The sequence below is a fragment of the Ambystoma mexicanum genome, chromosome 8 (assembly GCF_040938575.1).
Source record: "Ambystoma mexicanum isolate Mex_15411 chromosome 8, UKY_AmexF1_1, whole genome shotgun sequence".
Classification (NCBI taxonomy): Eukaryota; Metazoa; Chordata; class Amphibia; order Caudata; family Ambystomatidae; genus Ambystoma; species Ambystoma mexicanum.
Window position 1 is genome coordinate 1,325,133,876 of NC_090929.1, and position 27,653 is coordinate 1,325,161,528.

Consider the following 27,653-nt stretch of genomic DNA (forward strand, 5'->3'; position numbering starts at 1 on the left):
AGAACTCTCGCGTTGTCCTGAAATATTCGTAGAGGGTGTCCTGAAGACGCTGTCCGTATTGTGCTTTGTCAAGTTGATTGTGTTCTAAGAACACTCGGGTGTCCTGAAATGTTTGTAGGGGGTTTCCTGAAGACGCTGTTTATATTGTTTGCTGGCAAGCTGAATGTGTTCTAAGGACACTCGCGATGTCCTGAAACGTTCTCAAATAAACAAAATGGCGGTGTTCTGAGGACGCTTTCTGTATTGTGCTTTGTCAAGTTGATTGTGTTCTAAGAACACTCGTGGTGTCCTAAAATGTTCGTAGGGGGTGTCCTAAAGATGCTGTCCGTATTGTTCGTTGTCAAGTTGAAAATGTTCTAAGAACTCTTGCGGTGTCCTGAAATGTTCTTAGGGATTGTCTTGAAGACACTGTTTGTATTGTTCGCTGGCAAGTTGAATGTGTTCTCAGAACACTTGCGGTGTCCTGAAATGTTCGTAGGGGGTGTCCTGAAGACGCTGTTCGTATTGTTCGCTGGCAAGTTGAATGTGTTCTCAGAACACTCGCAGTGTCCTGAAATGTTTGCAAACAAACAAAATGGGGGTGTTCTGATGACGCTGTCCGTATTGTTCGTTGTCAAGTTAAAAGTGTTCTAAGAACACACGTGGTGTCCGTATTGTTCTTTGTCAAGTTGAATGTGTTCTAAGGACACTCGCTGTGTCCTAAAATGTTCGTAAATAAACATAATGGGGGTGTTCTGAGGACGCTGTCCATATTGTTCTTTGTCAAGTTGAATGTGTTTTAAGAACACTTGTGGTGTTCTGAAATGTTCGCAAATAAACAAAATGGTGGTGTTCTGAGGACGCTGTCCGTATTGTTCTGTGGCAAGCTGAATGTGTTCTAAGGACACTCGCGATGTCCTGAAACGTTCTCAAATAAACAAAATGGCGGTGTTCTGAGGACGCTGTCCGTATTGTTCTTTGTCAAGTTGATTGTGTTTTAAGAACACTTGTGGTGTCCTAAAATGTTCATAGGGGTGTCCTGAAGACGCTGTCCGTATTGTTCATTGTCAAGTTGAAAATGTTCTAAGAACTCTCGCGGTGTCCTGAAATGTTCGTAGGGGGTGTCCTGAAGACGCTGTTCATATTGTTCAATGGCAAGTTGAATGTGTTCTCAGAACACTCGCAGTGTCCTGAAATGTTCGCAAACAAACAAAATGGGGGTGTTCTAAGGACGCTGTCCGTATTGTTCGTTGTCAAGTTGAAAGTGTTCTAAGAACACACGTGGTGTCCGTATTGTTCTTTGTCAAGTTGAATGTGTTCTAAGGACACTCGCTGTGTCCTAAAATGTTCGTAAATAAACATAATGGGGGTGTTCTGAGGACGCTGTCCGTATTGTTCTTTGTCAAGTTGAATGTGTTCTAAGAACACTCGTGGTGTTCTGAAATGTTCGCAAATAAACAAAATGGGGGTGTTCTGAGGACGCTGTCCGTATTGTTCTGTGGCAAGCTGAATGTGTTCTAAGGACACTCGCGATGTCCTGAAATTTTCACAAATAAACAAAATGGCGGTTTTCTAAGGACGCTGTCCGTATTGTTCTTTGTCAAGTTGATTGTGTTCTAAGAACACTCGTGGTGTCCTATAATGTTCATAGGGGGTGTCCTGAAGACGCCGTCCGTATTGTTCGTTGTCAAGTTGAAAATGTTCTAAGAACTCTCACGGTGTCCTGAAATGTTCATAGGGGGTGTCCTGAAGACGCTGTTCGTATTGTTCGCTGGCAAGTTAAATGTGTTCTCAGAACACTCGCTGTGTCCTGAAATGTTCGCAATTAAACAAAATAGGGGTGTGTTCTAAAAACTCACGCGTTGTCCTGAAATGTTCGTAGGGGGTGTCCCGAAGACGCTGTCCGTATTGTTCAATGGCAAGTTGAATGTGTTCTAAGAACACTTGTGGTGTCCTGAAATGTTCGCAAATAAACAAAATGGAGGTATTCTGAGGACGCTGTCCGTATCGTTCTTTGGCAAGCTGAATTTGTTCTAAGAACACTCGCGGTGTCCTGAAATGTTCTGAAATAAACAAAATGGAGGTGTTCTGAGGACGCTGTCCGTATTGTGCGTTGTCAAGTTGAAAGTGTTCTAAGAACTCTCGCGTTGTCCTGAAATGTTCGTAGAGGGTGCCCTGAAGACGCTGTCCGTATTGTGCTTTGTCAAGTTGATTGTGTTCTAAGAACACTCGTGGTGTCCTAGAATGTTCGTAGGGGGTGTCCTAAAGATGCTGTCCGTATTGTTCGTTGTCAAGTTGAAAATGTTCTAAGAATTCTTGCGGTGTCCTGAAATGTTCTTAGGGGGTGTCCTGAAGACACTGTTTGTATTGTTCGCTGGCAAGTTGAATGTGTTCTCAGAACACTCGCGGTGTCCTGAAATGTTCGTAGGGGGTGTCCTGAAGACGCTGTCCGTATTGTTTGTTGACAAGTTGAACATGTTCTAAGAACTCTTGCGGTGTCCTGAAATGTTCTTAGGGGGTGTCCTGAAGACACTGTTTGTATTGTTCGCTGGCAATTTGAATGTGTTCTCAGACCACTTGCGGTGTCCTGAAATGTTCATAGGGGGTGTCCTGAAGACGCTGTCTGTATTGTTCATTGTCAAGTTGAAAATGTTCTAAGAACTCTTGCGGTGTCCTGAAATGTTCTTAGGGGGTGTCTTGAAGACACTGTTTGTATTGTGCTTTGTCAAGTTGATTGTGTTCTAAGAACACTCGTGGTGTCCGAAAATGTTCGTAGGGGGTGTCATAAAGATGCTTTCCGTATTGTTCGTTGTCAAGTTGAAAATGTTCTAAGAGCTCTTGCGGTGTCCTGAAATGTTCTTAGGGGGTGTCTTGAAGAAACTGTTTGTATTGTTCGCTGGCAAGTTGAATGTGTTCTCAGAACACTCGCGGTGACCTGAAATGTTCTTAGGGGGTGTCCTGAAGACGCTGTCCGTATTGTTTGTTGACAAGTTGAACATGTTCTAAGAACTCTCGCCGTGTCCTGAAATGTTCGTAGGGAGTGTCCTGAAGACACTGTTTGTATTGTTCGCTGGCAAGTTGAATGTGTTCTCAGAACACTCGCGGTGTCCTGAAATGTTCGTAGAGGGTGTCCTCAAGACGCTGTCCGTATTGTTCTTTGTCAAGTTGAAAATGTTCCAAGAACTCTCGTGGTGTCCTGAAATGTTCGTAGGGGGTTTCCTGAAGACGCTGTTCATATTGTTTGCTGGCAAACTGAACGTGTTCTAAGGACACTCACGATGTCCTGAAACGTTCTCAAATAAACAAAATGGCAGTGTTCTGAGGACGCTATCCATATTGTTCTTTGTCAAGTTGATTGCGTTCTAAGAACACTCGTGGTGTCCTAAAATGTTCATAGTGGGTGTCCTGAAGACGCTGTCCGTATTGTTTGTTGTCAAGTTGAAAATGTTCTAAGAACTCTCGCGGTGTCCTGAAATGTTCGTAGGGGGTGTCCTGAAGACGCTGTTCATATTGTTTGCTGGCAAGTTGAATGTGTTCTAAGAACTCTCGCGGTGTCCTGCAATGTTTGCAAATAAACAAAATGGGGGTGTGTTCTAAGAACTCATGCGTTGTCCTGAAATGTTCGTAGGGGGTGTCCTGAAGACGCTGTCCATATAGTTCAATGGCAAGTTGAATGTGTTCTAAGAACACTCGTGGTGTCCTGAAATGTTCTCAAATAAACAAAATGGAGGTGTTCTGAGGACGCTGTCCGTATTGTGCGTTGTCAAGTTGAAAGTGTTCTAAGAACTCTCGCGTTGTCCTGAAATATTCGTAGAGGGTGTCCTGAAGACGCTGTCCGTATTGTGCTTTGTCAAGTTGATTGTGTTCTAAGAACACTCGTGGTGTCCTAACATGTTCTTAGGGGGTGTCCTAAAGATGCTGCCCGTATTGTTCGTTGTCAAGTTGAAAATGTTCAAAGAACTCTCGGGTGTCCTGAAATGTTTGTAGGGGGTTTCCTGAAGACGCTGTTTATATTGTTTGCTGGCAAGCTGAATGTGTTCTAAGGACACTCGCGATGTCCTGAAACGTTCTCAAATAAACAAAATGGCGGTGTTCTGAGGACGCTGTCTGTATTGTGCTTTGTCAAGTTGATTGTGTTCTAAGAACACTCGTGGTGTCCTAAAATGTTCGTAGGGGGTGTCCTAAAGATGCTGTCCGTATTGTTCGTTGTCAAGTTGAAAATGTTCTAAGAACTCTTGCGGTGTCCTGAAATGTTCTTAGGGATTGTCTTGAAGACACTGTTTGTATTGTTCGCTGGCAAGTTGAATGTGTTCTCAGAACACTTGCGGTGTCCTGAAATGTTCGTAGGGGGTGTCCTGAAGACGCTGTTCGTATTGTTCGCTGGCAAGTTGAATGTGTTCTCAGAACACTCGCAGTGTCCTGAAATGTTCGCAAACAAACAAAATGGAGGTGTTCTGAGGACGCTGTCCGTATTGTGCGTTGTCAAGTTGAAAGTGTTCTAAGAACTCTCGCGTTGTCCTGAAATGTTCGTAGAGGGTGCCCTGAAGACGCTGTCCGTATTGTGCTTTGTCAAGTTGATTGTGTTCTAAGAAAACTCGTGGTGTCCTAAAATGTTCGTAGGGGGTGTCCTAAAGATGCTGTCCGTATTGTTCGTTGTCAAGTTGAAAATGTTCTAAGAATTCTTGCGGTGTCCTGAAATGTTCTTAGGGGGTGTCCTGAAGACACTGTTTGTATTGTTCGCTGGCAAGTTGAATGTGTTCTCAGAACACTCGCGGTGTCCTGAAATGTTCGTAGGGGGTGTCCTGAAGACGCTGTCCGTATTGTTTGTTGACAAGTTGAACATGTTCTAAGAACTCTTGCGGTGTCCTGAAATGTTCTTAGGGGGTGTCCTGAAGACACTGTTTGTATTGTTCGCTGGCAATTTGAATGTGTTCTCAGAACACTTGCGGTGTCCTGAAATGTTCATAGGGGGTGTCCTGAAGACGCTTTCTGTATTGTTCATTGTCAAGTTGAAAATGTTCTAAGAACTCTTGCGGTGTCCTGAAATGTTCTTAGGGGGTGTCTTGAAGACACTGTTTGTATTGTGCTTTGTCAAGTTGATTGTGTTCTAAGAACACTCGTGGTGTCCGAAAATGTTCGTAGGGGGTGTCATAAAGATGCTTTCCGTATTGTTCGTTGTCAAGTTGAAAATGTTCTAAGAGCTCTTGCGGTGTCCTGAAATGTTCTTAGGGGGTGTCTTGAAGAAACTGTTTGTATTGTTCGCTGGCAAGTTGAATGTGTTCTCAGAACACTCGCGGTGACCTGAAATGTTCTTAGGGGGTGTCCTGAAGACGCTGTCCGTATTGTTTGTTGACAAGTTGAACATGTTCTAAGAACTCTCGCCGTGTCCTGAAATGTTCGTAGGGAGTGTCCTGAAGACACTGTTTGTATTGTTCGCTGGCAAGTTGAATGTGTTCTCAGAACACTCGCGGTGTCCTGAAATGTTCGTAGAGGGTGTCCTCAAGACGCTGTCCGTATTGTTCTTTGTCAAGTTGAAAATGTTCCAAGAACTCTCGTGGTGTCCTGAAATGTTCGTAGGGGGTTTCCTGAAGACGCTGTTCATATTGTTTGCTGGCAAACTGAATGTGTTCTAAGGACACTCCCGATGTCCTGAAACGTTCTCAAATAAACAAAATGGCAGTGTTCTGAGGACGCTATCCATATTGTTCTTTGTCAAGTTGATTGCGTTCTAAGAACACTCGTGGTGTCCTAAAATGTTCATAGTGGGTGTCCTGAAGACGCTGTCCGTATTGTTCGTTGTCAAGTTGAAAATGTTCTAAGAACTCTCGCGGTGTCCTGAAATGTTCGTAGGGGGTGTCCTGAAGACGCTGTTCATATTGTTTGCTGGCAAGTTGAATGTGTTCTAAGAACTCTCGCGGTGTCCAGCAATGTTTGCAAATAAACAAAATGGGGGTGTGTTCTAAGAACTCATGCGTTGTCCTGAAATGTTCGTATGGGGTGTCCTGAAGACGCTGTCCATATAGTTCAATGGCAAGTTGAATGTGTTCTAAGAACACTCGTGGTGTCCTGAAATGTTCTCAAATAAACAAAATGGAGGTGTTCTGAGGACGCTGTCCGTATTGTGCGTTGTCAAGTTGAAAGTGTTCTAAGAACTCTCGCGTTGTCCTGAAATATTCGTAGAGGGTGTCCTGAAGACGCTGTCCGTATTGTGCTTTGTCAAGTTGATTGTGTTCTAAGAACACTCGTGGTGTCCTAACATGTTCTTAGGGGGTGTCCTAAAGATGCTGCCCGTATTGTTCGTTGTCAAGTTGAAAATGTTCACAGAACTCTCGGGTGTCCTGAATTGTTTGTAGGGGGTTTCCTGAAGACGCTGTTTATATTGTTTGCTGGCAAGCTGAATGTGTTCTAAGGACACTCGCGATGTCCTGAAACGTTCTCAAATAAACAAAATGGCGGTGTTCTGAGGACGCTGTCTGTATTGTGCTTTGTCAAGTTGATTGTGTTCTAAGAACACTCGTGGTGTCCTAAAATGTTCGTAGGGGGTGTCCTAAAGATGCTGTCCGTATTGTTCGTTGTCAAGTTGAAAATGTTCTAAGAACTCTTGCGGTGTCCTGAAATGTTCTTAGGGATTGTCTTGAAGACACTGTTTGTATTGTTCGCTGGCAAGTTGAATGTGTTCTCAGAACACTTGCGGTGTCCTGAAATGTTCGTAGGGGGTGTCCTGAAGACGCTGTTCGTATTGTTCGCTGGCAAGTTGAATGTGTTCTCAGAACACTCGCAGTGTCCTGAAATGTTCGCAAACAAACAAAATGGAGGTGTTCTGAGGACGCTGTCCGTATTGTGCGTTGTCAAGTTGAAAGTGTTCTAAGAACTCTCGCGTTGTCCTGAAATGTTCGTAGAGGGTGCCCTGAAGACGCTGTCCATATTGTGCTTTGTCAAGTTGATTGTGTTCTAAGAAAACTCGTGGTGTCCTAAAATGTTCGTAGGGGGTGTCCTAAAGATGCTGTCCGTATTGTTCGTTGTCAAGTTGAAAATGTTCTAAGAATTCTTGCGGTGTCCTGAAATGTTCTTAGGGGGTGTCCTGAAGACACTGTTTGTATTGTTCGCTGGCAAGTTGAATGTGTTCTCAGAACACTCGCGGTGTCCTGAAATGTTCGTAGGGGGTGTCCTGAAGACGCTGTCCGTATTGTTTGTTGACAAGTTGAACATGTTCTAAGAACTCTTGCGGTGTCCTGAAATGTTCTTAGGGGGTGTCCTGAAGACACTGTTTGTATTGTTCGCTGGCAATTTGAATGTGTTCTCAGAACACTTGCGGTGTCCTGAAATGTTCATAGGGGGTGTCCTGAAGACGCTGTCTGTATTGTTCATTGTCAAGTTGAAAATGTTCTAAGAACTCTTGCGGTGTCCTGAAATGTTCTTAGGGGGTGTCTTGAAGACACTGTTTGTATTGTGCTTTGTCAAGTTGATTGTGTTCTAAGAACACTCGTGGTGTCCGAAAATGTTCGTAGGGGGTGTCATAAAGATGCTTTCCGTATTGTTCGTTGTCAAGTTGAAAATGTTCTAAGAGCTCTTGCGGTGTCCTGAAATGTTCTTAGGGGGTGTCTTGAAGAAACTGTTTGTATTGTTCGCTGGCAAGTTGAATGTGTTCTCAGAACACTCGCGGTGACCTGAAATGTTCGTAGGGGGTGTCCTGAAGACGCTGTCCGTATTGTTTGTTGACAAGTTGAACATGTTCTAAGAACTCTCGCCGTGTCCTGAAATGTTCGTAGGGAGTCTCCTGAAGACACTGGCCCTCATTACGACCCTTGCGGAAATCGACTGACCGGAGCGCCACAGCGTAAATAGCGTTTCCGCCATTGCACGAAGGAGCAAAGTGCGGCCCATTCCGACCCATCGGGCACGAGCACCACGGCATGGCGGAAGTGCAAAGTCCGCGATGGCGGAAAAGACCCCAAAACGGCCCACACCGCCGCCGTACGGCGCCCCAGGTGCAATACCGCCACCCCTCTCAGTGGTCACCGCAGTGTGCGCCTACCGGAAAGTACGGTGGCCGGAAATATACGGAAACGGAAGTTAAAACACGGGCCCGGAACGGGAAACATCCCGGCGTACACCTATAAATACACTAAAACCACACAACCACTAAAAACACTACCCTGAGACACACCCCACCCCGTCAACCACCCTAGCGAAACCAAGAAAAATGGGAAAAGCAGCGAAGAAAGCGTGCGACCGCAAGCGGCAGGTCCACTTCTCCCGTGAGGAACTCACCGTGCTAACAGAGACCCTCCAGGAGAATGCTGCCGTCGTCTTCAGCACGCAAATGACCAGGACGGCACTTGCAAACAAGAAGGCCATATGGGCTCTGGTGGCACAGCGGGTAAGTGCGGTGGGGACCGCACCCCGCACCCCACAGCAATGCCGCAAGCGATGGGACGACCTGCGGATACGCGTCCGCAGCATACTCTCTGCCAACCGCAACATTGCCACAGCCACCGGGGGAGGTCCTGAATCACCCATCAAGTTGACCCCCTGGGAAGAAATCTGTGCCTCCACCATCGGAATGGAGAGCATTGAGGGAGTCGGAGGGATGGAGAAAGGAGTGCAGACATCCGAAGATTCAGGTAGGTGGGCCAGATAAAACAATCCACACAGTCCATCCATGTGAAGTACCATGCGTCCACATAGTGCAACAGAAACACATGTCCAGGAGAACGTCCACACACATCGGCCTGATAGCGCACGTTAAAAACCACAATAAATACATAAATAATTAAAAACCCCTAAAACACGCACTACACGTGCAGCAGGCACACCCTAACTGCAGGCTGCCAAACAACTGCACCCTCACTCCACACACAAATCAAAGCACCTCCAAGGCCCCGACCCAAATCACCCTCAGGTACCACCCCAAAGCATGTGATACTATGCCATTCCAATTCCCACAGACCCATCAATGACCCTCGCTCTCCTTTACTCCACCACAGGGTCCGATCCAAACGACGAGCAACAGGACACCCCTACCAGCACACCTGCAAAGAGGGCCAAGACCAACGGCCAGAGACCCTCCACCTCAGCTGCACGCATCAAGACACGGCAGCAGCACAAATCAGGTGGCAGCACACAGGAGGGAACATCAACAGGCACCCCAGCAGCCAGCATGCCCACAACACCACCACCACAGGTCCCCCCAATGGATGCCACAGAAGGCACTGCCTCTGGTGGCAGCAGCACCATAGGTGACACCCCATTGATGGCAGCATGCTCGGACACAGAAAACGGGGATGCCGAAGTCAGATCCATCCATGACCTGTCCCAATCCCCCTGTCTGTCCCATCCCGTACAACATGAGGATACCACGCAGGGGCAACCACAAGACGACGACTGGCCATCCCCCCCAATCCCTGTGGGAAGGCAACATGAGGTCAACAGCCCCTCTGCGACACCCCCGCAAATGGACATGGCCCAGCAGAGGCAACAGTCCCTCGACCAGTTGATCGAACAACAGCAGCAACTGGCCACACTCCTCAAGGACCATGCCGATGAATGTGGGGGCACCAAGGCAGACATAGAAACATCAACTGAGACACTTAGGGCAGAAATGGAGAGAGGCACAGAGACGCTAAGGTCACAAATTGAGAGAAGCACCGAGAGCCTGAGGGGGGAACTGCATGCGACGTCCAAAGACGTATGTGCCGAACTTGCCGCAGTGCGCCGTGTGCTCACTGAGCTCTCGCAAACCCTTAGGGACATGCATGGACGTGATCATGCAGACACATCATCCGTTGCAAGTTCCGTCCAGGGCAGCCCCCAACGTAGATCTGGGAGGACCCGGCGCTCCACAGGCAGGGGTGCCCCTGATACCCGCAGAGGGGGCATGCAATAGCGACAGCCCACTGACAATGAGCATCTTTGAACACTGGTGTTCGGGGGGGAGGTAGGAGGGTGGAGGGGGTGTGTTGGGCTCACTTGGGTGGCGGGTCGATAGGGTGTACAACATGATATCACATATGCCATAAACAGTGCACGATCAACCAATGAGATGTGTGGACATTGATCTTTGTGTACTAGGCCATCATAGGCGTACAGTCCATTTCGTGCATGTTCCAGACACACACAGTGCCACGTGTCCCGTGTCCATGTATCAGCCACCAGGCATGAGTGCTAGAAGCATACATCAATGAGATGCTGACGAATGTCACGGGCCTCCGGTGCCTCGCAGACTCCTTGAGGTGCTGCCACATCCCCACCCTCATCATGACCATCATCCGGTGCTTGCAGTTCTGCGTCAGGGGGCATGGGCACATTTCTACGTACGCACATGTTGTGGAGCATGACACATGCCATCACCATCTTTGCAACCTTCTCATGGCGGTACAGGAGTGCCCCGCCAGACCTGCTGAGGCAGCGGAAACGGCCCTTCAGTAGGCCGAATGCCTGCTCAATGACTACACGGGTACGTGAGTGGGCATGGTTGTAGTCCTCCTCATGCTGGTCCCGTGGGTTCCGGACTGGTGTGAGGAGCCATCTCTTCAGTGGATATCCAGCATCACCTGTATGTGGACGAGAAACGTAGGATGTGGGATGCCATTGATACGTACGCACACACCCCCCCCCTTCCTGCCAGTACATTGCCAAATCACATACCCCACATCATCATGCATGCAATGAGACTCACCGAGTAGCCAGGATCTGTTCCCTGCGTGTCGCTCCATGTAGCGTGGTATGGTAGAGTTCCTCGAGACCATGGAATCATGGGTTGATCCAGGGAATCGGGCACAACAATGCGTAAAGATCCTGTTGGAGTCACACACCATTTGTACATTCAGGGAATGAAATTGTTTTCGGTTGCGGTACTGGGCCTCCATGGCATGTGGCACGACCAATTCAACATGGGTGCAGTCGATGGCACCAATGCAACCCGGTATGCCGGCAAGTGCATGGAATCCCACTTTTGTGTTGGTTATTTCCTGCTCCGAGCGTGGTAGGGAGATGTAGTCGTCTGCGTGCTGCAGGAGGGCATCGAGCACTTGGAATAGTGTCCGTGAGAACAGTGGCTGAGAAATGCCATGCAACTGTCCGACTGTGTGCTGGTAGGTGCCTGTGGCCAGGAAGTGGAGTACAGACACCACCTTCAGTAGGGGTGGGATTGCGGTTGGGCTATCTATCATGCTGACTAGGTCAGCCTGTGTCATGTCCACAATGGCGGCTATGGTGTCCCGGTCCAGACGGTAGAGGGTGTGGATCTGCTCATCAGTGAGGTTGAACGGATGTGCTCGGAGGCGTGGGATTGCGGGCTGCCTGCGTGGTGGTAGTGGCTGTGCTGCTGGGCCTTGCTGGCCCTGCCTTGGCCTCCTCCTCCTCCTGCGTCTCCTCCGTGCGGCTGGTTGTAGTTGTTGTTCGTCTTCTTCTTGGAGTCGGAGCACTTGCAGTGCTATCAGGTCCCCCAGGGCCAACATCGCGAGTCCTGCCGGTAGCATTTCGCTGTGGTTGTGGGAGGAGACTGGCTGTGCAATTTATGTGTTTTCAAGCTGTATGGCCTCCACCTGTGGTGATTGATTCCACCTGTGCAAACTGCTCTCCCCTTTGGCCGAGCACGTCCCGCGCACAACGCTGCAATTCGGGGAATGGTATCTTGCTATTGCAATCATGTATTTGTACCCGATGGGCGTGTAAGATTGGTTGATATGTTCATTCTGCTGTGGTCCCATTGTTTCCCATACTATCTGTGCAGTCGCGAACGGACTTGTGAAGGGTCAGTGGAACGTAGTACTCGAGTAACGGTGGGCCCTCATGCATCACTGTACCGAGTTGCAACGACGGGCGGGGCGTCCCATTTGTGGGTGAAGGCAGTTGCCATTTTCACATACAGCCGCACTCGATGGAATAATTAGTGATTTCAAACGGCCACAGATGCCTTTTCGACGTGATGTTGCAAATGAGGAATTCGAAGGGCGGCGCTTTCGGTTTCCAGCTAGCGGCGAGGAGATGCCCACAGGTCTGACTGCAAATATAACGTTCTATTGTTCTATGTCCTTGAGACAGGGCCCATGGCGAGGGAGCAATGATTGATATGAATAGTTTGGGATGCGCAATAGCTACGTGGGCGATGAGGCCGGCCATTCCCAAATACATGTTACTTCACAACACTGGATTTACGGGCTGGGGCACTGTGGATTTAGCAGGCTGCATTACGCACAGACTCAATGGACGTTTCTAATGTCATGTGAGTAATTATTCAGGCGTTTTGATCCCGGGATGAGGGAATGATGAATGGATGCATGGGCAGGTGATTTGATGCAGAGTTTGCCATGTACAGGGCTTCTTGGGATCTATCCGCCTCCCCTACGCTATGTGATGCAGGGCTGCCATAGTGGGACCATCGTCTATCTGGCCTTGTTGAGCCCTCCCTGTCTCGACGCGCCCTCAGACACTTGTGTCCATGCACGTTAACATTCCCATCTGATGGATTCTGTTTTGGCAGACGCATGCACAGGTACACTCGTTCGTGATGGTGTTTACACCTAGGTATAGATGGTTATGAGTCGCAAGTGGCTTTGGGGTGGTGATGATCCTTTGGAGTGGGCTAGCATGCATATGGCTGTGGATTTCGTGTGCTCATTGAAGTGAGTTGTTCGAATGTAGTTCTGATGGCCATTCTGTTCTTGTTCTTTTCTTTTGGTTGACAGGTATCTCCTCCCCTTTTGCCACTGCCATCTGTATGCCACTCCTGCAGATGGATTTTACTCCCGACACCTGCTGCTTCGTGTTAATCGGTGGAGCAGCATTACGATCTTATGGGACGATCGCCAGTGGCCCACATGCCCTTACGCAGTACTGGTGGCTCGGAGCAACATTTCGGCCTTTCAGCTGGACTAGTGCCTCCCCATTGGGACGGCCCTGCGGTTGTGTGCGCTTCCTTTTTGCCTTTTCGTACGTGATTGTGGCTCTGTGTACCATGATGGGACAGGGCGTCACACAAGTAGTGGCTGGTCATTTCTTGCGGATGCAGCCCACAATGGTGAAATGTGTTTTGGAGTTCATGGCCTGATGGCTGTATGGGCTTGGTGATTTTGTTGTGCATTAAATTTCTATTCTGATTTGGCCCGTGTAGCGTTTTTCTTTGCAAGTGATGTGGCATGTGCCTATATGTGGGGCGATGTATTGTGAGGAGATCTGCATTGGGTTCCTGCTTCAGGGTTTAGTTGCGTGGTACTGTGCTGGGCGCGTTTGCCTACTGAGCCCGTGAGGTCAGGGATGGGGGCTGCCTATATGACAGTTTGGATGTTGTCATGCTCAGGGGCGGGGTATTGGGTTTTGTGTGACAGATGGCGGTCAGCCAGGTGGACTGGTGGAATGATGTGATTTTCGGAATGTTGCTGGTCACAGGTGCCTGTGTTTGCGTGCGTTTCTTGGTGGGGGACTGTGGTCATGTCCATTGGGATGGCTTCTGTATTCGTGCCATCTGTGACCTGCAGCTCCCATTGGCCCCTCTTGTGTTGCTTTTGTTCGTTGGCATGCATGGGTGCTTTGTACATTTCACTGGTTGCATTGTGACTTCATTGCACCTACAGGGAGTTGTACTTTGTGGGCAGGGAGCGGTGTACAGGCACTCAGTGGGGCCGTTTACGGTTGATTCGCGATGCCGTACTTCTCGCCATGGCGGAATGGTCCATTCCGCCATGCCTGATGGCGTTAGGCACCAAGGTGGTGTTTGCGGTTTGGCATGGCGCGCGCGCGCGTGCTTAGTGCAGTTAGCGTTGGCGTTCACTACGGTGTCGCTAATGGCTTCGTACTTTGCGGTGACGGGTCATAGTCGCACCGAGCGCTATTCGATGGCGGTATTGCATTTCCGCCATCGTTTTCCCATTTCCGCCAGGGTCGTAATGAGGGCCACTGTTTGTATTGTTCGCTGGCAAGTTGAATGTGTTCTCAGAACACTCGCGGTGTCCTGAAATGTTCGTAGAGGGTGTCCTCAAGACGCTGTCCGTATTGTTCTTTGTCAAGTTGAAAATGTTCCAAGAACTCTCGTGGTGTCCTGAAATGTTCGTAGGGGGTTTCCTGAAGACGCTGTTCATATTGTTTGCTGGCAAACTGAATGTGTTCTAAGGACACTCACGATGTCCTGAAACGTTCTCAAATAAACAAAATGGCAGTGTTCTGAGGACGCTATCCATATTGTTCTTTGTCAAGTTGATTGCGTTCTAAGAACACTCGTGGTGTCCTAAAATGTTCATAGTGGGTGTCCTGAAGACGCTGTCCGTATTGTTCGTTGTCAAGTTGAAAATGTTCTAAGAACTCTCGCGGTGTCCTGAAATGTTCGTAGGGGGTGTCCTGAAGACGCTGTTCATATTGTTTGCTGGCAAGTTGAATGTGTTCTAAGAACTCTCGCGGTGTCCTGCAATGTTTGCAAATAAACAAAATGGGGGTGTGTTCTAAGAACTCATGCGTTGTCCTGAAATGTTCGTAGGGGGTGTCCTGAAGACGCTGTCCATATAGTTCAATGGCAAGTTGAATGTGTTCTAAGAACACTCGTGGTGTCCTGAAATGTTCTCAACTAAACAAAATGGAGGTGTTCTGAGGACGCTGTTCGTATTGTGCGTTGTCAAGTTGAAAGTGTTCTAAGAACTCTTGCGGTGTCCTGAAATGTTCTTAGGGGGTGTCCTGAAGACACTGTTTGTATTGTTCGCTGGCAATTTGAATGTGTTCTCAGAACACTTGCGGTGTCCTGAAATGTTCATAGGGGGTGTCCTGAAGACGCTGTCTGTATTGTTCATTGTCAAGTTGAAAATGTTCTAAGAACTCTTGCGGTGTCCTGAAATGTTCTTAGGGGATGTCTTGAAGACACTGTTTGTATTGTGCTTTGTCAAGTTGATTGTGTTCTAAGAACACTCGTGGTGTCCGAAAATGTTCATAGGGGGTGTCATAAAGATGCTTTCCGTATTGTTCGTTGTCAAGTTGAAAATGTTCTAAGAGCTCTTGCGGTGTCCTGAAATGTTCTTAGGGGGTGTCTTGAAGAAACTGTTTGTATTGTTCGCTGGCAAGTTGAATGTGTTCTCAGAACACTCGCGGTGACCTGAAATGTTCGTAGGGGGTGTCCTGAAGACGCTGTCCGTATTGTTTGTTGACAAGTTGAACATGTTCTAAGAACTCTCGCCGTGTCCTGAAATGTTCGTAGGGAGTGTCCTGAAGACACTGTTTGTATTGTGCGCTGGCAAGTTGAATGTGTTCTCAGAACACTCGCGGTGTCCTGAAATGTTCGTAGAGGGTGTCCTCAAGACGCTGTCCGTATTGTTCTTTGTCAAGTTGAAAATGTTCCAAGAACTCTCGTGGTGTCCTGAAATGTTCGTAGGGGGTTTCCTGAAGACGCTGTTCATATTGTTTGCTGGCAAACTGAATGTGTTCTAAGGACACTCACGATGTCCTGAAACGTTCTCAAATAAACAAAATGGCAGTGTTCTGAGGACGCTATCCATATTGTTCTTTGTCAAGTTGATTGCGTTCTAAGAACACTCGTGGTGTCCTAAAATGTTCATAGTGGGTGTCCTGAAGACGCTGTCCGTATTGTTCGTTGTCAAGTTGAAAATGTTCTAAGAACTCTCGCGGTGTCCTGAAATGTTCGTAGGGGGTGTCCTGAAGACGCTGTTCATATTGTTTGCTGGCAAGTTCAATGTGTTCTAAGAACTCTCGCGGTGTCCTGCAATGTTTGCAAATAAACGAAATGGGGGTGTGTTCTAAGAACTCATGCGTTGTCCTGAAATGTTCGTAGGGGGTGTCCTGAAGACGCTGTGCATATATTGTTCAATGGCAAGTTGAATGTGTTCTAAGAACACTCGTGGTGTCCTGAAATGTTCTCAAATAAACAAAATGGAGGTGTTCTGAGGACGCTGTCCGTATTGTGCGTTGTCAAGTTGAAAGTGTTCTAAGAACTCCCGCGTTGTCCTGAAATATTCGTAGAGGGTGTCCTGAAGACGCTGTCCGTATTGTGCTTTGTCAAGTTGATTGTGTTCTAAGAACACTCGTGGTGTCCTAACATGTTCTTAGGGGGTGTCCTAAAGATGCTGTCCGTATTGTTCGTTGTCAAGTTGAAAATGTTCAAAGAACTCTCGGGTGTCCTGAAATGTTTGTAGGGGGTTTCCTGAAGACGCTGTTTATATTGTTTGCTGGCAAGCTGAATGTGTTCTAAGGACACTTGCGATGTCCTGAAACGTTCTCAAATAAACAAAATGGCGGTGTTCTGAGGACGCTGTCTGTATTGTGCTTTGTCAAGTTGATTGTGTTCTAAGAACACTCGTGGTGTCCTAAAATGTTCGTAGGGGGTGTCCTAAAGATGCTGTCCGTATTGTTCGTTGTCAAGTTGAAAATGTTCTAAGAACTCTTGCGGTGTCCTGAAATGTTCTTAGGGATTGTCTTGAAGACACTGTTTGTATTGTTCGCTGGCAAGTTGAATGTGTTCTCAGAACACTTGCGGTGTCCTGAAATGTTCGTAGGGGGTGTCCTGAAGACGCTGTTCGTATTGTTCGCTGGCAAGTTGAATGTGTTCTCAGAACACTCGCAGTGTCCTGAAATGTTCGCAAACAAACAAAATGGGGGTGTTCTGATGACGCTGTCCGTATTGTTCGTTGTCAAGTTAAAAGTGTTCTAAGAACACACGTGGTGTCCGTATTGTTCTTTGTCAAGTTGAATGTGTTCTAAGGACACTCGCTGTGTCCTAAAATGTTCGTAAATAAACATAATGGGGGTGTTCTGAGGACGCTGTCCATATTGTTCTTTGTCAAGTTGAATGTGTTTTAAGAACACTTGTGGTGTTCTGAAATGTTCGCAAATAAACAAAATGGTGGTGTTCTGAGGACGCTGTCCGTATTGTTCTGTGGCAAGCTGAATGTGTTCTAAGGACACTCGCGATGTCCTGAAACGTTCTCAAATAAAAAAAAAGGCGGTGTTCTGAGGACGCTGTCCGTATTGTTCTTTGTCAAGTTGATTGTGTTCTAAGAACACTTGTGGTGTCCTAAAATGTTCATAGGGGTGTCCTGAAGACGCTGTCCGTATTGTTCATTGTCAAGTTGAAAATGTTCTAAGAACTCTTGCGGTGTCCTGAAATGTTCGTAGGGGGTGTCCTGAAGACGCTGTTCATATTGTTCAATGGCAAGTTGAATGTGTTCTCAGAACACTCGCAGTGTCCTGAAATGTTCGCAAACAAACAAAATGGGGGTGTTCTAAGGACGCTGTCCGTATTGTTCGTTCTCAAGTTGAAAGTGTTCTAAGAACACACGTGGTGTCCGTATTGTTCTTTGTCAAGTTGAATGTGTTCTAAGGACACTCGCTGTGTCCTAAAATGTTCATAAATAAACATAATGGGGGTGTTCTGAGGACGATGTCCGTATTGTTCTTTGTCAAGTTGAATGTGTTCTAAGAACACTCGTGGTGTTCTGAAATGTTCGCAAATAAACAAAATGGGGGTGTTCTGAGGACGCTGTCCGTATTGTTCTGTGGCAAGCTGAATGTGTTCTAAGGACACTCGCGATGTCCTGAAATTTTCACAAATAAACAAAATGGCGGTTTTCTAAGGACGCTGTCCGTATTGTTCTTTGTCAAGTTGATTGTGTTCTAAGAACACTCGTGGTGTCCTATAATGTTCATAGGGGGTGTCCTGAAGACGCCGTCCGTATTGTTCGTTGTCAAGTTGAAAATGTTCTAAGAACTCTCACGGTGTCCTGAAATGTTCATAGGGGGTGTCCTGAAGACGCTGTTCGTATTGTTCGCTGGCAAGTTAAATGTGTTCTCAGAACACTCGCTGTGTCCTGAAATGTTCGCAAATAAACAAAATAGGGGTGTGTTCTAAAAACTCACGCGTTGTCCTGAAATGTTCGTAGGGGGTGTCCCGAAGACGCTGTCCGTATTGTTCAATGGCAAGTTGAATGTGTTCTAAGAACACTTGTGGTGTCCTGAAATGTTCGCAAATAAACAAAATGGAGGTATTCTGAGGACGCTGTCCGTATCGTTCTTTGGCAAGCTGAATTTGTTCTAAGAACACTCGCGGTGTCCTGAAATGTTCTGAAATAAACAAAATGGAGGTGTTCTGAGGACGCTGTCCGTATTGTGCGTTGTCAAGTTGAAAGTGTTCTAAGAACTCTCGCGTTGTCCTGAAATGTTCGTAGAGGGTGCCCTGAAGACGCTGTCCGTATTGTGCTTTGTCAAGTTGATTGTGTTCTAAGAACACTCGTGGTGTCCTAAAATGTTCGTAGGGGGTGTCCTAAAGATGCTGTCCGTATTGTTCGTTGTCAAGTTGAAAATGTTCTAAGAATTCTTGCGGTGTCCTGAAATGTTCTTAGGGGGTGTCCTGAAGACACTGTTTGTATTGTTCGCTGGCAAGTTGAATGTGTTCTCAGAACACTCGCGGTGTCCTGAAATGTTCGTAGGGGGTGTCCTGAAGACGCTGTCCGTATTGTTTGTTGACAAGTTGAACATGTTCTAAGAACTCTTGCGGTGTCCTGAAATGTTCTTAGGGGGTGTCCTGAAGACACTGTTTGTATTGTTCGCTGGCAATTTGAATGTGTTCTCAGAACACTTGCGGTGTCCTGAAATGTTCATAGGGGGTGTCCTGAAGACGCTGTCTATATTGTTCATTGTCAAGTTGAAAATGTTCTAAGAACTCTTGCGGTGTCCTGAAATGTTCTTAGGGGGTGTCTTGAAGACACTGTTTGTATTGTGCTTTGTCAAGTTGATTGTGTTCTAAGAACACTCGTGGTGTCCGAAAATGTTCGTAGGGGGTGTCCTAAAGATGCTTTCCGTATTGTTCGTTGTCAAGTTGAAAATGTTCTAAGAGCTCTTGCGGTGTCCTGAAATGTTCTTAGGGGGTGTCTTGAAGAAACTGTTTGTATTGTTCGCTGGCAAGATGAATGTGCTCTCAGAACACTCGCGTTGACCTGAAATGTTCGTAGGGGGTGTCCTGAAGACGCTGTCCGTATTGTTCGTTGACAAGTTGAACATGTTCTAAGAACTCTCGCGGTGTCCTGAAATGTTCGTAGGGAGTGTCCTGAAGACACTGTTTGTATTGTTCGCTGGCAAGTTGAATGTGTTCTAAGAACACTCGTGGTGTCCTAAAATGTTCGTAGGGGGTGTCCTAAAGATGCTGTCCGTATTGTTCGTTGTCAAGTTGAAAATGTTCTAAGAACTCTTGCGGTGTCCTGAAATGTTCTTAGGGATTGTCTTGAAGACACTGTTTGTATTGTTCGCTGGCAAGTTGAATGTGTTCTCAGAACACTTGCGGTGTCCTGAAATGTTCGTAGGGGGTGTCCTGAAGACGCTGTTCGTATTGTTCGCTGGCAAGTTGAATGTGTTCTCAGAACACTCGCAGTGTCCTGAAATGTTCGCAAACAAACAAAATGGGGGTGTTCTGATGACGCTGTCCGTATTGTTCGTTGTCAAGTTAAAAGTGTTCTAAGAACACACGTGGTGTCCGTATTGTTCTTTGTCAAGTTGAATGTGTTCTAAGGACACTCGCTGTGTCCTAAAATGTTCGTAAATAAACATAATGGGGGTGTTCTGAGGACGCTGTCCATATTGTTCTTTGTCAAGTTGAATGTGTTTTAAGAACACTTGTGGTGTTCTGAAATGTTCGCAAATAAACAAAATGGTGGTGTTCTGAGGACGCTGTCCGTATTGTTCTGTGGCAAGCTGAATGTGTTCTAAGGACACTCGCGATGTCCTGAAACGTTCTCAAATAAAAAAAAAGGCGGTGTTCTGAGGACGCTGTCCGTATTGTTCTTTGTCAAGTTGATTGTGTTCTAAGAACACTTGTGGTGTCCTAAAATGTTCATAGGGGTGTCCTGAAGACGCTGTCCGTATTGTTCATTGTCAAGTTGAAAATGTTCTAAGAACTCTTGCGGTGTCCTGAAATGTTCGTAGGGGGTGTCCTGAAGACGCTGTTCATATTGTTCAATGGCAAGTTGAATGTGTTCTCAGAACACTCGCAGTGTCCTGAAATGTTCGCAAACAAACAAAATGGGGGTGTTCTAAGGACGCTGTCCGTATTGTTCGTTCTCAAGTTGAAAGTGTTCTAAGAACACACGTGGTGTCCGTATTGTTCTTTGTCAAGTTGAATGTGTTCTAAGGACACTCGCTGTGTCCTAAAATGTTCATAAATAAACATAATGGGGGTGTTCTGAGGACGATGTCCGTATTGTTCTTTGTCAAGTTGAATGTGTTCTAAGAACACTCGTGGTGTTCTGAAATGTTCGCAAATAAACAAAATGGGGGTGTTCTGAGGACGCTGTCCGTATTGTTCTGTGGCAAGCTGAATGTGTTCTAAGGACACTCGCGATGTCTTGAAATTTTCACAAATAAACAAAATGGCGGTTTTCTAAGGACGCTGTCCGTATTGTTCTTTGTCAAGTTGATTGTGTTCTAAGAACACTTGTGGTGTCCTATAATGTTCATAGGGGGTGTCCTGAAGACGCCGTCCGTATTGTTCGTTGTCAAGTTGAAAATGTTCTAAGAACTCTCACGGTGTCCTGAAATGTTCATAGGGGGTGTCCTGAAGACGCTGTTCGTATTGTTCGCTGGCAAGTTAAATGTGTTCTCAGAACACTCGCTGTGTCCTGAAATGTTCGCAAATAAACAAAATAGGGGTGTGTTCTAAAAACTCACGCGTTGTCCTGAAATGTTCGTAGGGGGTGTCCCGAAGACGCTGTCCGTATTGTTCAATGGCAAGTTGAATGTGTTCTAAGAACACTTGTGGTGTCCTGAAATGTTCGCAAATAAACAAAATGGAGGTATTCTGAGGACGCTGTCCGTATCGTTCTTTGGCAAGCTGAATTTGTTCTAAGAACACTCGCGGTGTCCTGAAATGTTCTGAAATAAACAAAATGGAGGTGTTCTGAGGACGCTGTCCGTATTGTGCGTTGTCAAGTTGAAAGTGTTCTAAGAACTCTCGCGTTGTCCTGAAATGTTCGTAGAGGGTGCCCTGAAGACGCTGTCCGTATTGTGCTTTGTCAAGTTGATTGTGTTCTAAGAACACTCGTGGTGTCCTAAAATGTTCGTAGGGGGTGTCCTAAAGATGCTGTCCGTATTGTTCGTTGTCAAGTTGAAAATGTTCTAAGAATTCTTGCGGTGTCCTGAAATGTTCTTAGGGGGTGTCCTGAAGACACTGTTTGTATTGTTCGCTGGCAAGTTGAATGTGTTCTCAGAACACTCGCGGTGTCCTGAAATGTTCGTAGGGGGTGTCCTGAAGACGCTGTCCGTATTGTTTGTTGACAAGTTGAACATGTTCTAAGAACTCTTGCGGTGTCCTGAAATGTTCTTAGGGGGTGTCCTGAAGACACTGTTTGTATTGTTCGCTGGCAATTTGAATGTGTTCTCAGAACACTTGCGGTGTCCTGAAATGTTCATAGGGGGTGTCCTGAAGACGCTGTCTATATTGTTCATTGTCAAGTTGAAAATGTTCTAAGAACTCTTGCGGTGTCCTGAAATGTTCTTAGGGGGTGTCTTGAAGACACTGTTTGTATTGTGCTTTGTCAAGTTGATTGTGTTCTAAGAACACTCGTGGTGTCCGAAAATGTTCGTAGGGGGTGTCCTAAAGATGCTTTCCGTATTGTTCGTTGTCAAGTTGAAAATGTTCTAAGAGCTCTTGCGGTGTCCTGAAATGTTCTTAGGGGGTGTCTTGAAGAAACTGTTTGTATTGTTCGCTGGCAAGATGAATGTGCTCTCAGAACACTCGCGTTGACCTGAAATGTTCGTAGGGGGTGTCCTGAAGACGCTGTCCGTATTGTTCGTTGACAAGTTGAACATGTTCTAAGAACTCTCGCGGTGTCCTGAAATGTTCGTAGGGAGTGTCCTGAAGACACTGTTTGTATTGTTCGCTGGCAAGTTGAATGTGTTCTCAGAACACTTGCGGCGTCCTGAAATGTTCGTAGAGGGTGTCCTCAAGACGCTGTCCGTATTGTTCTTTGTCAAGTTGAAAATGTTCCAAGAACTCTCGTGGTGTCCTGAAATGTTCGTAGGGGGTTTCCTGAAGACGCTGTTCATATTGTTTGCTGGCAAACTGAATGTGTTCTAAGGACACTCACGATGTCCTGAAACGTTCTCAAATAAACAAAATGGCAGTGTTCTGAGGACGCTATCCATATTGTTCTTTGTCAAGTTGATTGCGTTCTAAGAACACTCGTGGTGTCCTAAAATGTTCATAGTGGGTGTCCTGAAGACGCTGTCCGTATTGTTCGTTGTCAAGTTGAAAATGTTCTAAGAACTCTCGCAGTGTCCTGAAATGTTCGTAGGGGGTGTCCTGAAGACGCTGTTCATATTGTTTGCTGGCAAGTTGAATGTGTTCTAAGAACTCTCGCGGTGTCCTGCAATGTTTGCAAATAAACAAAATGGGGGTGTGTTCTAAGAACTCATGCGTTGTCCTGAAATGTTCGTAGGGGGTGTCCTGAAGACGCTGTCCATATAGTTCAATGGCAAGTTGAATGTGTTCTAAGAACACTCGTGGTGTCCTGAAATGTTCTCAAATAAACAAAATGGAGGTGTTCTGAGGATGCTGTCCGTATTGTGCGTTGTCAAGTTGAAAGTGTTCTAAGAACTCTCGCGTTGTCCTGAAATATTCGTAGAGGGTGTCCTGAAGACGCTGTCCGTATTGTGCTTTGTCAAGTTGATTGTGTTCTAAGAACACTCGTGGTGTCCTAACATGTTCTTAGGGGGTGTCCTAAAGATGCTGTCCGTATTGTTCATTGTCAAGTTGAAAATGTTCAACGAACTCTCGGGTGTCCTGAAATGTTTGTATGGGGTTTCCTGAAGACGCTGTTTATATTGTTTGCTGGCAAGCTGAATGTGTTCTAAGGACACTCGCGATGCCCTGAAACGTTCTCAAATAAACAAAATGGCGGTGTTCTGAGGACGCTGTCTGTATTGTGCTTTGTCAAGTTGATTGTGTTTTAAGAACCCTCGTGGTGTCCTAAAATGTTTGTAGGGGGTGTCCTAAAGATGCTGTCCGTATTGTTCGTTGTCAAGTTGAAAATGTTCTAAGAACTCTTGCGGTGTCCTGAAATGTTCTTAGGGATTGTCTTGAAGACACTGTTTGTATTGTTCGCTGGCAAGTTGAATGTGTTCTCAGAACACTTGCGGTGTCCTGAAATGTTCGTAGGGGGTGTCCTGAAGACGCTGTTCGTATTGTTCGCTGGCAAGTTGAATGTGTTCTCAGAACACTCGCAGTGTCCTGAAATGTTCGCAAACAAACAAAATGGGGGTGTTCTGATGACGCTGTCCGTATTGTTCATTGTCAAGTTAAAAGTGTTCTAAGAACACACGTGGTTTCCTATTGTTCTTTGTCAAGTTGAATGTGTTCTAAGGACACTCGCTGTGTCCTAAAATGTTCGTAAATAAACATAATGGGGGTGTTCTGAGGACGCTGTCCGTATTGTTCTGTGGCAAGCTGAATGTGTTCTAAGGACACTCGCGATGTCCTGAAACGTTCTCAAATAAACAAAATGGCGGTGTTCTGAGGACGCTGTCCGTATTGTTCTTTGTCAAGTTGATTGTGTTCTAAGAACACTTGTGGTGTCCTAAAATGTTCATAGGGGTGTCCTGAAGACGCTGTCCGTATTGTTCATTGTCAAGTTGAAAATGTTCTAAGAACTCTCGCGGTGTCCTGAAATGTTCGTAGGGGGTGTCCTGAAGACGCTGTTCATATTGTTCAATGGCAAGTTGAATGTGTTCTAAGAACACTTGTGGTGTCCTGAAATGTTCGCAAATAAACAAAATGGGGATGTTCTGAGGACACTGTCTGAATTTTTCTGTGGCGAGCTGAATGTGTTCTAAGAACACTCACGATGTCGTGAAATGTTCTCAAATAAACAAAATGGCGGTGTTCTGAGGACGCTGTCCGTATTGTTTGGTGCCAAGTTGAAAGTGTTCTAAGAACTCTCGCTTTGTCCTGAAATGTTCGTAGGGGGTGTCCTGAAGTCGCTCTCCGTATTGTTCTTTGTCAAGTGGATTGTGTTCTAAGAACATTCGTGGTGTCCTAAAATGTTCATAGGGGGTGTCCTGAAGACGCTGTTTGTATTGTTCGCTGGCAAGTTGAATGTGTTCTCAGAACACTCGCGGTGTCCTGAAATGTTCATAGAGGGTGTCCTCAAGACGCTGTCCGTATTGTTTGTTGTCAAGTTGAAAATTTTCTAAGAACTCTTGCTGGGTCCTGAAATGTTCTTAGGGGGTGTCTTGAAGATACTGTTTGTATTGTTCGCTGGCAAGCTGAATGTGTTCTCAGAACACTCGCGGTGTCCTGAAATGTTCGTACGGGGTGTTCTGAGAACGCTGTCCGTATTGTTCTTTGTCAAGTTGATTGTGTTCTAAGAACACTCGTGGTGTCCTAAAATGTTCATAGGGGGTGTCCTGAAGACGCTGTCCGTATTGTTCAATGGCAAGTTGAATGTGTTCTAAGAACACTTGTGCTGTTCTGAAATGTTCGCACATAAACAAAATGGAGGTGTTCTGAGGACTCTGTCCGTATTGTTCTGTGGCAAGTTGATTGTGTTCTAAGAACACTTGTGGTGTCCTAAAATGTTCATAGGGGTGTCCTGAAGACGCTGTCCGTATTGTTCATTGTCAAGTTGAAAATGTTCTAAGAACTCTTGCGGTGTCCTGAAATGTTCGTAGGGGGTGTCCTGAAGACGCTGTTCATATTGTTCAATGGCAAGTTGAATGTGTTCTCAGAACACTCGCAGTGTCCTGAAATGTTCGCAAACAAACAAAATGGGGGTGTTCTAAGGACGCTGTCCGTATTGTTCGTTGTCAAGTTGAAAGTGTTCTAAGAACACACGTGGTGTCCGTATTGTTCTTTGTCAAGTTGAATGTGTTCTAAGGACACTCGCTGTGTCCTAAAATGTTCATAAATAAACATAATGGGGGTGTTCTGAGGACGATGTCCGTATTGTTCTTTGTCAAGTTGAATGTGTTCTAAGAACACTCGTGGTGTTCTGAAATGTTCGCAAATAAACAAAATGGGGGTGTTCTGAGGACGCTGTCCGTATTGTTCTGTGGCAAGCTGAATGTGTTCTAAGGACACTCGCGATGTCCTGAAATTTTCACAAATAAACAAAATGGCGGTTTTCTAAGGACGCTGTCCGTATTGTTCTTTGTCAAGTTGATTGTGTTCTAAGAACACTCGTGGTGTCCTATAATGTTCATAGGGGGTGTCCTGAAGACGCCGTCCGTATTGTTCGTTGTCAAGTTGAAAATGTTCTAAGAACTCTCACGGTGTCCTGAAATGTTCATAGGGGGTGTCCTGAAGACGCTGTTCGTATTGTTCGCTGGCAAGTTAAATGTGTTCTCAGAACACTCGCTGTGTCCTGAAATGTTCGCAAATAAACAAAATAGGGGTGTGTTCTAAAAACTCACGCGTTGTCCTGAAATGTTCGTAGGGGGTGTCCCGAAGACGCTGTCCGTATTGTTCAATGGCAAGTTGAATGTGTTCTAAGAACACTTGTGGTGTCCTGAAATGTTCGCAAATAAACAAAATGGAGGTATTCTGAGGACGCTGTCCGTATCGTTCTTTGGCAAGCTGAATTTGTTCTAAGAACACTCGCGGTGTCCTGAAATGTTCTGAAATAAACAAAATGGAGGTGTTCTGAGGACGCTGTCCGTATTGTGCGTCGTCAAGTTGAAAGTGTTCTAAGAACTCTCGCGTTGTCCTGAAATGTTCGTAGAGGGTGCCCTGAAGACGCTGTCCGTATTGTGCTTTGTCAAGTTGATTGTGTTCTAAGAACACTCGTGGTGTCCTAAAATGTTCGTAGGGGGTGTCCTAAAGATGCTGTCCGTATTGTTCGTTGTCAAGTTGAAAATGTTCTAAGAATTCTTGCGGTGTCCTGAAATGTTCTTAGGGGGTGTCCTGAAGACACTGTTTGTATTGTTCGCTGGCAAGTTGAATGTGTTCTCAGAACACTCGCGGTGTCATGAAATGTTCGTAGGGGGTGTCCTGAAGACGCTGTCCGTATTGTTTGTTGACAAGTTGAACATGTTCTAAGAACTCTTGCGGTGTCCTGAAATGTTCTTAGGGGGTGTCCTGAAGACACTGTTTGTATTGTTCGCTGGCAATTTGAATGTGTTCTCAGAACACTTGCGGTGTCCTGAAATGTTCATAGGGGGTGTCCTGAAGACGCTGTCTATATTGTTCATTGTCAAGTTGAAAATGTTCTAAGAACTCTTGCGGTGTCCTGAAATGTTCTTAGGGGGTGTCTTGAAGACACTGTTTGTATTGTGCTTTGTCAAGTTGATTGTGTTCTAAGAACACTCGTGGTGTCCGAAAATGTTCGTAGGGGGTGTCCTAAAGATGCTTTCCGTATTGTTCGTTGTCAAGTTGAAAATGTTCTAAGAGCTCTTGCGGTGTCCTGAAATGTTCTTAGGGGGTGTCTTGAAGAAACTGTTTGTATTGTTCGCTGGCAAGATGAATGTGCTCTCAGAACACTCGCGTTGACCTGAAATGTTCGTAGGGGGTGTCCTGAAGACGCTGTCCGTATTGTTCGTTGACAAGTTGAACATGTTCTAAGAACTCTCGCGGTGTCCTGAAATGTTCGTAGGGAGTGTCCTGAAGACACTGTTTGTATTGTTCGCTGGCAAGTTGAATGTGTTCTCAGAACACTTGCGGCGTCCTGAAATGTTCGTAGAGGGTGTCCTCAAGACGCTGTCCGTATTGTTCTTTGTCAAGTTGAAAATGTTCCAAGAACTCTCGTGGTGTCCTGAAATGTTCGTAGGGGGTTTCCTGAAGACGCTGTTCATATTGTTTGCTGGCAAACTGAATGTGTTCTAAGGACACTCACGATGTCCTGAAACGTTCTCAAATAAACAAAATGGCAGTGTTCTGAGGACGCTATCCATATTGTTCTTTGTCAAGTTGATTGCGTTCTAAGAACACTCGTGGTGTCCTAAAATGTTCATAGTGGGTGTCCTGAAGACGCTGTCCGTATTGTTCGTTGTCAAGTTGAAAATGTTCTAAGAACTCTCGCAGTGTCCTGAAATGTTCGTAGGGGGTGTCCTGAAGACGCTGTTCATATTGTTTGCTGGCAAGTTGAATGTGTTCTAAGAACTCTCGCGGTGTCCTGCAATGTTTGCAAATAAACAAAATGGGGGTGTGTTCTAAGAACTCATGCGTTGTCCTGAAATGTTCGTAGGGGGTGTCCTGAAGACGCTGTCCATATAGTTCAATGGCAAGTTGAATGTGTTCTAAGAACACTCGTGGTGTCCTGAAATGTTCTCAAATAAACAAAATGGAGGTGTTCTGAGGATGCTGTCCGTATTGTGCGTTGTCAAGTTGAAAGTGTTCTAAGAACTCTCGCGTTGTCCTGAAATATTCGTAGAGGGTGTCCTGAAGACGCTGTCCGTATTGTGCTTTGTCAAGTTGATTGTGTTCTAAGAACACTCGTGGTGTCCTAACATGTTCTTAGGGGGTGTCCTAAAGATGCTGTCCGTATTGTTCATTGTCAAGTTGAAAATGTTCAACGAACTCTCGGGTGTCCTGAAATGTTTGTATGGGGTTTCCTGAAGACGCTGTTTATATTGTTTGCTGGCAAGCTGAATGTGTTCTAAGGACACTCGCGATGTCCTGAAACGTTCTCAAATAAACAAAATGGCGGTGTTCTGAGGACGCTGTCTGTATTGTGCTTTGTCAAGTTGATTGTGTTTTAAGA